Below are 11328 nucleotides of genomic sequence, written 5' to 3' on the forward strand. Positions count from 1 at the left end.
TTGGCTTGAGAAGTGGACGCACCCTGCGCACACTTACACACACACACGTACCAACATGCCGCTGCTGCATACCGCTCTATCACTACCAATGTATATATGTATGTGTACATATCTAGTTGTATATTTAACTATTTACAAAACACTAAGCTTTGCTGATGGCGTATGTATGTGTATACAGCATCGCATAAAGCAAGGAGGGGGTTAAATGCAAAATGGGATGACAAGGTTCAGATTTTTGTAGCAAACTAGGTCATCACATGCTGACCTTCAACTTTACGTGCATGTGAGTGTGTGGAGTGGAGGTATGGGTGCAAAATCAAACACCGCTGCTGTCAGCTACTCGCCCCCCACCACCATATTTGCTTTCGGTTACCCTTTTACGCCTTTCCTTTCCGCTTCTCACATCACTATGTATTATGTACGCAGCAGCAGGACATTGCACGCGCGCGCACAGTGGGCACTTTCGTGACTTATCACCTATACATATTTACTCTCATTTACATGGTAAGTACTTATGTATGCTGAGTTCAATTTTATTCAACGCTTAGCGTATGGCAGCTGCAGCTTAGTAGTCGCTTAGGCGTCGTTAAATTTATGCAATTGAGTTGACTATTAATTAAAAATTTCGCAGCATCTGCTCGAATTAAATACACCAAGTATTCGGGCATTTGGTTTGGCGTTTTCTGAGTTTTTCTGTTCTTTCCTATAACCTATGTCACTAGAGCCTTTTTAGTAAAAAAAAAAAAGTCAATTAAGCTGTATCTGCTAAACATGGACAACTATTTTTTTTTTATTCGAAAAAAAGGTATCCTGACTCAGATTGATAATAAGCTGGGATAAAATGATAAAACAAAATTATAATTTTTATAGAAGTGGCCTGCAGTTTCACCTGCTGTAAGCTTTTGTTTCTTTGGAGCTGCAACCTGATATCAGAAATTTAGATAGAAGAAAATTTCGTTTTGAATTCTTAAGGATTTTTTCGTATCAAGTTCTTATTTCTTTTTTGACAGCTAGACACTATGCGTTGCTCCTAAACTAAACTAGAAAATGAGCACGGAACACCGATTTTAACAGGGTTATGGTGCTTTATATTTTCGCTAAAAAATATTGAATAGAAGTAGAGTTTATGGTAATAGGGAAATGACATTTGTGAAATAACATACATACACAGAAGAATTTAGCAAAATGTTTCCAACGAGGAAAGAGTAAAAGGGTATTGATTTTATTATTGTGTCCAAACACGTAACCCAAAACAAAAAATTTTAACGTCTGGTCAAACGATAGAACGTTAGTTTAAACTTAAGATTTAAAATTTTCTTACACAATTTATCGCTAAATTCGGTTAGAAATATTGACTTTTTAAAAAAAAAAACTGTGGTCAACTCAGCTGCAGTTGGATTGATAAGAGTAATTATTTTAAGCGCGGCCGAAGGCCTACAACGCGGAAAGATATTTTGCGCAAAAATTCCATTTCCCCCAGTCCCCAGGGTTCGAAGAGGGAAAGGGTGATTTTCCTAAAGTTTCGACTGTATATTTCTAATAGGTGGGGTTTTATGTGCCACAACCTCTCCCCCTCCGCTCCGCTCCCCAACCCCCAAAACCATTGCACCAATATCCGAATATTTCCCTCTTAATACTCAATACGTTGATAATTGTAGTTCTAGTTTGCATACTAACAATAAATCACCAATTTTGTTTCACACCCCCTCCAATAGTGAAAAGTGAAATATATTTGTTTTTACCAAAAGAAACAACGATATTGTCAAAATATACTAGAGATGTATAATACTCACTTGTAATATAAGTGTCTAAGTTATATTAGAAACAAACATATTCGATATAGAAAACAGTTATAGGCCTGGCTGGCTACATATAATGTGAAATAATCTGATGACATAAGGACACTACAAAAATTTTGAAATATGTTCACTAAAATTTTATTTATAAAGATTTTGGCTAGTGCTTATCGAATTTAACATACAATTTAAACAATTTGAAGACAGGATACGAATTATTTTTAAAAGCTAAATGATAATTCAACTGTTTTATATATGTATAATCCAAAATTTATGATATAAAATCCCCTCTACCAAAAAACTTAAATTGGGTAACGCCGCTTCGAATTTTTCACAATTGAGCAACTTAAAATTCAACATATTTCTATCAAATTTTAAATTTTTAATTTAGAATTTCTGGGTAAGCAGTTTTACAGCGCACTAACTTAGAAGGTAAGTATACTTTGTATGAAGAAAATGTGTGACCCGTTAACAAAAAAAAATCAGCGGTAGTTTGCAGCCACTTAGAACTTGCACTTTATTTGGCTACGATTGAATGGACTACAAAACTGCGTAACCAAAAATTTTCTGAAATTCCTGAATAATAAATGAGAAATTTGTATGGATGTTTACAGCTTTTACAAACTTTTATTGTGTTTCACCTGTGTGTAATCTTCCTGATGAGCTGGTCAGATATGTTTCACATTTGAAATGCATATTACCTAAATGAAAGAAAATAGTTCCACAAAAAAATTTATCGGTAGGTGGTGGAGGAGTTGAGATATTTGGGAAAACCGAATTTATGGTCCGATATGGTTAATATTTTGAACGTGTATTACCTGATTGGAGAGAAACAATACTACAGAAAATTTAGCCATTAGGTAGCGCGGAGTAGGTTTTTTTATTATTTTTCATCAACAACTCATAAAAGCTGGTCTTAATTCCAAGTCGTTTTAATGTTTTAAAGTTAGAGTTAAGGGCCATTAAGAAAAAAATCGGTGGTGGCCGATTAGATTTGCTGGAAATTTTCAGGCCTTCTCGAGCCAGTATGGGTGATAGTTCAGCGAACGCTGTGCGAAAACTAGAAGATATAAAACTATATGATATATAAATATATTTCTGGATGAATATTGAACAGAGACGCACAAGAATCTTATCGGTTACCCCGATAGGTAATCATGCGGAGAGATGGTAAGTAATTACTTTACCACATCCTCTATTTTGCAGCTAGTGGAAGGCTGATAAGGCGAAGTGATTTCACCACTTTTTCTGAAGATTGAGGTCTACTGAAATTGGACCATATTTTTTAACCAGTCAAAAGGGACAAGAAGGAAACTTTGTTTTGGAGCCCCAACGTTATCGCTAAACTTATATTTTTTTCACCATTCGCAGTGTATTATAAATCGCCAATGCTCCCATGCTTAGGCTAACCAGCTTCAAATAATTTACCTTTTCATTAATTTAACGTTTCGACAGCGCAAAAAACACTTGGTTTCAAGTTTGCGGATATTTAGCCAGTTTTCTTTAAAAGTTTCATTTCCTATAAAAAAAGAAAACAATGTGGTTCCATGCAATTCGGTCAGTTTTTCGTTTCTTTCTTGAAATCAAAATCATCAGATTATTCCTCTCATACTCAATAAGTAAAAGTGCAAAAATATAAATGCTTTTTATTAACTCATCAAAACCCATTTACCAACAGAATTAAAATTAGCGTAGCCTAGGCGTATGCGTAACCTTATTTAGCAATGCACGCGGGCATATTTACTAACTTTTAGAAAATTTATTTGTCTAATTCCACTGTATGTATGTGTGCACATAGTAGCAAACATTTCATTTAGAAACAATTAAACTAAAATGTGTGCCAGGCAATCACAGTTCCATGCAAATAAACACAAATACAAACGAATGCGAATGCGAATGAATACTTTTTACCTGCTGTACATTGAAAATTCACACAAGTGCATGTAGACACAGATCGATGCTGCTTAGCGTGTACATTAGGCTGGATTGGGCCGCGTGCAAAAAATAAATAAATTTGCTATTTCTGGAGTCATACAAATTTTCGTCCTTGGCGAGTTCAAAAAACAGCCAAAACGGAAATTTTTTCGTAACTTTTTCCTATAAGAGTCGATTTCAAAGTGTGAGACATCATCGAATAGATATTTCTAAGTACTCATCATCGCATCTATAAAACTCTACATAGAGTAGCTCTTAAGCCTGCCCACTGAATTCTAATAACTCAATTTCTACTCCACTAAAGAGAAGTTAAACTCTTCACAAATATTATATATTTTAGCAAACGATTAACGTTTTTCCCTGGAACCGTAAAAATAAATTTAAAAAACATAAAAGTTAGGGGGCAATTCTGACAACTGTTCTCCAACTCAACTCAGGCTTTCTTAAGAGAATAGTTTTTTATAAGATAATTGTCAATTCTGGCAACTATGTTAAAAGCATGATACAAAAAAGAAGGTAGTTTCAATAAACAACTTTTTGATTAAAAAGCAGATTTTTGACAATTGCTCAATTGTTAAAAATTCGAAGCGGCGTTACCCAATTTAAGTTTTTTGGTAGAGGAGATTTTATATCACAAATTTGGGATTATGCATAAAATAGTTTTAATAACATTTACCGTTTAAAAGTAATTCAAATCTTATCTTAAAAATGTTTAAATTTTACACTAAATACGATGACCAATTCTTAAAGACTTTATTTTTAGATTAATTAAATTTTAGTGAGCATATACATATGTATATGTAAGTATTTTAAAATTTTTTAATGTCCTTTTGTCATCTGATTATTTTACAATGTATCTAGCCAGGACTATTGACGTTTTCTATACCGAAGATAATAGTTTACACATTTCGGTGGGAATTAAATACATATAAATGGTGGCTTGCGAATCTCTTAAATATAATTAACAAAATTGACGAATCCACCCAACGGTCCAAACCTTAAGGGAAGTCACTCTTCACCTCCCTGACCGCTGGCGACCCATTTGAAAATGGGGTAAAATGTAGTGTCACACGAGTGGTTAATTTGTATTGATTTGTACACTTTTTATATTGGGCTATTGGTGCAAAATAAAATAAAAAGAGACGACCACAGCGAACTTATATCGTAAAATTGTAACAAATTGTTTTTCGTGAGGAATTTAAAAAAGAATTTGTTTATTTTTAAAACACTGAAAACTTAACATTGAAAAAAGTAAGCAAAGTAAATTTCTGATTTTGTTTTTGTTGTTGGCCTTTGAATATTAAATTATGAATCATTTTTAACAAGCTCGAGCAATTAAATAAAACAATTTAGATATCAATAGAACGAAGTTTTGCATTTTATTTTATTGCTGGGCCTCGAGCTTGTTAAAGATGATTCAAAATAAATTTCTTAAAATAAAATTGAATTAAAAAGTAAGTTAATTTTTAAACCATAGCATCTTAAAACAAAACGAAAATTCAATCAAAAACGAAAAAACTAGATAACTTACTAAAAATTAAATAAAAATAAATACAATATTTTGCTTTATAAAATTATAAAAAAAGAAAATAAAGAATTATATAAAAAATAATAATTAAAATAATTTCTGAAGAATTAAACGAAATAAAAAAACTATATATGTATATTTGTATTTTTAAAACAATAAAATCTAAAATTAAAAGAACACAAAATTAAAAAGGAAAAAATTATTTAACAAAGAAAAAAAATAAGGTCCCACAAATTAAGTAATAACTAAAAAAGAAATAAAAGAAAAAATTATTATTTATTATATTAAAAGATAAAAAAAAAAATTCTTATAAGAAAAAAATACAGAAATTAAAATAAGAAGTTGCCTTAACCTTAGTTTGTCCAACCAAATTAATTAACAATGTAGCCCAACCGGGCTACCTGGGTACCCACTTACTGTTTCGTATCTAAAGGTCAGCTGTAACTTAGTATAATCCTGGGTGTTAGATGTGTATTGATTTGTATATTGTTAACGAAGATCTTATAAACAAGCACCGTTTTAATACAAAATCCGGTCTAATCTATAAATAGCCGTATTTTTCTGAATTTTGAAAAGGTTTGGTAAATTAAACTGAAAAGGGCAGCACTAAGAATGTCTATGTTTTTTTTTTTTTTTTATATTCGGGAAATATACTAGATCACTTTTGAAACAAATATATTTCATATTCCACTTTCCTTTGGCATCCATCGTTTACTTTCAGCAGCCGGACGTATTGCCTTGCACCTCAGCGTGGTTGTTGTAAGAGAGCCGTTTGTAAATTTTTGTGTGTTTTTAGAATATTTTTTTACATATTTTTTTAAACGTTATGTAACAGACTATATTTTGATTTCCACGTTTGCAAATGTACATTTTTTTTTAATTCATAACTTTGAATTTTTATTGCCTGAAAAGTAAAAAAATATGTTTTTGTTACACAAAAAGGTTAAAAAGTAAGAAAAGGATATAAGCTTCAAAAAACTAAATGAAATTTTAAAAGTATTTCTCCTTTTAAAACAATAAAATCTAAAAATTAAATTAAAACAAAATATAGAAATATAAATAATAAAAAATAAAAATAAATTAAAAAAGAAATTCGCTGCACGAGGACTTGAACCGGCAATATTTCGAATGTCTTGATATATGTCAAAAGAGCTTTTCACCTCGAAAGTTGGCACAGACACTTTTTTTGTATGACTTTCGTGTAGGAATAAGGAAACCTTTCAAACTATTTTGCGTACTGCCTTTCGATTGTCTTATAAAAGGCCACAAATAACTTAAGCAGGGATCACACTATTTATACATTTGTACATTTGGTAGTCACAGCGTGGTGTTTTATAGAAATTTTTATCGAAATTATTGAGTTCAGCTCAATGCCAATTTTCCAAACAACACCACTCTGTGACGGCGAAAATGGCCAAATCTGTACAAATGTAGAAATCGTGTGATCCCTGCTTTAACCAGAATTGAGCTAAACATATACATATATGTGACCTGGTCTACGGAAAGGGGGCTTAGGTGTCAAAAAATCAATTTTCACTTTTTGGTTGATTCGGATGGAAGATGAGATGCTTTTTCACGTGGTGAAAAGCAGAAAATCCTAACTTGCTTAGAAGTGTACTAAAAATGTAGAGAAAGAAGAGTAAAAACGAGTAAACGAAACGAGTTGCTTACTTTTAACAGCTTTTTCACAGAAAACTAGTTTTCGCACGTAAGCTCCCTTTTCGTAGACCAGGTCACATATGATGATAGGGAACTCATACGCCATGGCAAACAAATAATTTTGAGGATCGGTGTGGAATTCCCTCTAAAGTTTTTGTTTATTTACTTATTGTTCGCTTCCAGTGAAAAACAAATTCGTCGCCTGCCAACGTATTTAATTTTATGAAGAGTGAAATTGCACTAAAGGTGTAGAAATTGAGTAATTAGAATTTTGTAGGATAAAACAATTCTCTAGGCCGATCGCGTCGGAGAGATGTTTAGTAATTAAAAAACATCTTTTTAACGATACGATATATCACACTCTGAAATCGATTTTTTTTAAGGAAGAAATTTCGATTTTCGCTGCTTATAGACTCGCCAAGAAGGATTTTTCATAACTTCCAAATGCTTGAAATTATGCTTTCAAACTGAGAGGGGTTGATTGCAAGCTTTTTTTCGTGACCCAGTCTAGCGTAAATACCGTAGCTGTACTATTTATATTCCATGCGTGCTCGCTGCATGTGTGTGTGTGTGTGTGAGAGTAAATGTTTTGTTGAGAAAAACACTTAAATTAATCAGTTAATTATTCAAAGCGTTTGCAGAGAGCAAAAAAAAATTTAGGATAACAAATGAAGCAGTGTGAATTGCGTAGGTGACAAAAACCCACGCTATGACGAAAAACCGCACAGTCTATACAAAGTATGGCAAAAAGAAGCATATGTGTATAAATTTGTTTTAATCTTGTTAGTAAGTATATAGGTATATAAATAAATAGAATAACAAACTTAATGGACTGCAGAGAAAAAACAATCCGCATGTACATACAACCACACAATTCAATGCTGTTAAGAACATGCTGTAGATTTGCCAGCTAACAAAGAGCCAGCGGATTAGTTGGAAGCATAACTATAGATAATGCGTACAGCCGCAACGGAGGTAGTAAAGGAGTGGAAATTTATTTGAATAGACAATTTTTATGTAACTTCATTTCATGTACAAACAGAAAAAAAGGTAAACCGAGTGGAATGCCGCGAAGGCAGTGGATAATCAGTGGACAGATTTCATGTTCAAACCGGACAATAAGCATAAATGAGAACAAAGCTACTTAGAAAGAAGTCTGTACATTCAACAATAGGGATGACACTGCGTATACGCAACATTAATTTCATTTCATAGAAATGCTTCACAAACCAAAAGTAAATATTTAATACAAAATGGGTTAATTACTTTGAATCAAGTTATCAAACACACACATAAATTACTAATTAGATTAGATACGTTTGCGAATGTACGAACAAATGCAAGACTGGAGGGTTAAACTTTAATGCCGTTGGGACTATTTCATATGTATATACAAGGAATTTTTTGCTTGACAACCTAATTGATTCATGAATTGCTCTTTGTCATTGACCAAGACCACTGGCAGTTTGTCAACAGCATCACCAAATCTGTGCGTATATTTACCATTGTTTATAATAGTTACAAGTATACCCTTTTTTACATAGCCATACTCAAACTACGGTTTTGTTGTATTTTTTTCGTCACCACCTCTTAAACGTACCAAGTTGGAGATAATTAATGCTTTCAGGTACATCCCTAAAAGTAACCAAAATCACATATTTGAATGAAGTTGTCTTTCTGTGTCAGTTAACCCAGGAATCTTTACCTTCACATACAAACACATACGAGGGTTGCTATTTATGTATATTTCTGGCCCTAAGCACTTGTATTACAAAAAAAAAAATTTTTAAGCCGTTAGCATGTTAATGTGATTATTTTTCAGAATTTTCTACGTGCATTAAAAAGACAAGAAAGCATCGATGAACTAAAATCACTATACGGCGACCAAGCACCATACCTTAGAACCGTAAAACGAACTGGCACAAGGAATTTTCTCCAAAATTATACACGCATACCATGAGATTAAGTTTTATTTAGGCATTAGCTTGTTGTGCATCAATAAAATTTTGCATGATCAACTTGTGGTAAAAAAGGTGTGTACGCGTTGGATCTCACACATTTTAAGCAACCCAAAAAAAGGGGCCCGAGTCAGTTGGTGAAAGAAAATGTTGAAATGAAGACAAAAGTATAACTATCATTTTGGGTTATATTTTTGAATTTAATATAATCGTTTTCACCTACCAAAGTTCATTTCTACATTGTTAGGACAGAGAAATACAAATAGCATCCCTCGTATTTATGTATACAAGTTGATGTGTATAACGATTCTTTATGTATGCATGCGACATCTTTTATTTATTTGTCCAGTTGCCTCTGGTCAACCACATCATTTCGCAATTAGTTGAAAGTTGTACATCCATACATTCCATTAGTTTGATATGTTTTTGTTAAGTTGTTGCAAAAAAAAAAAAAATTGGGGAAAACTTGATTAATTATACAAATTTTAGTTGAGTGGAGTTTCTGTTTTGAAAAGCTATTTTAATTTTTTCCAGATCGTTTACACATTCGCCAGGCGGTCACTAAACTAGTGTGATACATACTTACTAATATTATAATGCGAAAGTGAGTTTGTTTATTTAGCTTTATCTTGATTAGACAAGGGGGCGTGTCGCCTCCGATACAAATGGAATTTTTCATACTTCATATCTCAGGAAGTTTTTGTGGTAGAGTATTAGAAATTGGTATGAAGATATACAAAATCACTTCCTTACACATGGGGGAGAGCTGCCACCTATTTAAAAAATCAAATTATACTTGAATTAAGTGAATTATTTATTTGAAATTTGTATTACAAGATGGGCGTCAGATGAAAGATGCTTAAAAAGGTTGTCGTTTATTTTGCGTTTTATTCGCAAGTTACGTATCGCACACCGTCTTCAAAAGGGTCACAGCTCAAGATAATACGTTCGTCAGAAAACCTTGGCCTTGGCTTAGTTTTTTTTAACAAATTATAAAAAAGTTTGCTCCAGCATTTGCTGAAAGGTAAATAAAAGCTCTGTGTACATTTTTAGCTCATAATTTCAAAAATACCAAATTTTGAGTTGTAGCTCTTTTGAAGACATTATGCGATATATGAAAAATTAAAATATGGAAGTCATATGAATGATTGTTAAGATGCCTTTGCTTTGAACACTTAGAATATTATTGAGGTGTTTTACAAGGGTTTTCACCTGTTTAAAAATTAAATCAATTAACTTAAATAAATAATTTGAAATTGGGTATCAATCGAAATGGTTTTGAAAATTTTTTTGTTATCTAAACTAAACGTGGCAGGGCTGTCACCTGAAAAATCAAATTTTACCTAAACGGTTAATAAGGTTGCTGTTTTGAAAATAATTTGAAGAAGGTTGCCACCTGTTTTAAAAGTCGAATTTAATGAAGAGAGATATTTGAAGAGGGTTGCCAATTGTTTTAGAAATAAATTAAAATAAATGAATTTAACAAGTGAATTATTACGATAAGCGTATCAGTCAAATGGTTTTGAAAGCCTTTTTTCCAAACTACATGTAGTAGGGTTGCCATCAGTTTGAAAAATGAAACTCAACTCGAATTATGGGCTTTAGGTTATTCAAATACATATGTACATATGCATCACGGTATGGGTATCAGGGGAAAGAGGTGTAAGAAAGGTGCCCCCTATGTAATTATTTAAATTAAATTATTTAATAATTCCAAAGGATTATTACAATATGGGTATCGATCGAAATAGCTTTGTTTTTGAAAATATTTTGTGACCGCTAAAATTAAAAACTTCAATATTTTTGGCTGAGTTTGAGTATGTTGAGTTTTATTGAAATAAATTACACTCATTGGAAATAAGTTAAAATATAAGCTTAGGCTGGATTTCCACTAGGCATTAAAAGGCAAAAATGGAAAATGGCAAAGTCGGGCATTAAAAAATAATCGTGTCATTACATTAAAAAAAGATTCATTAAGTTCATTTACACATAGAATTTTATAAATGGCATACATTTTTTGTTATTTCAATGCCTAGTGGACATTCGGCATTAGTCTTCCGCTCTCAAGAAAAATTTTAAGAACGATTTTTAATTATTTCTGTCGCTTGAAAAAGTAATTTGCTTTCTCTGTAATTTTTATTGGAAGAACAAATATACGCGAACTTTTTTGAGGTATAATTTGGTTTAAGAAAATTTCTTTTCGATATTTTTTATGGGAATTTTTCGTTTTTCTTGAGAGCTCAGTATTTAGCTTTACCTGTAAATTGAATATGTAACTTCAGTGACAAACATAAGTATTTACACAGCGAATTTTCTTAAACTTTCGAGGCAAACTAGTCGCGAAAACGACCCCAAAAGTAGTTCGTAAATTTCAGTGTTGCGTTTTGGTCAATTCAGTTGGTACGATGTAACGGGTGATTTTTTTGAGGTTAGGATTTTCATGCATTAGTAT

Source organism: Rhagoletis pomonella, unplaced genomic scaffold, assembly GCF_013731165.1.
Source record: "Rhagoletis pomonella isolate Grant_MI unplaced genomic scaffold, Rhpom_1.0 Rhpom_scaffold_00007, whole genome shotgun sequence".
NCBI lineage: Eukaryota > Metazoa > Arthropoda > Insecta > Diptera > Tephritidae > Rhagoletis > Rhagoletis pomonella.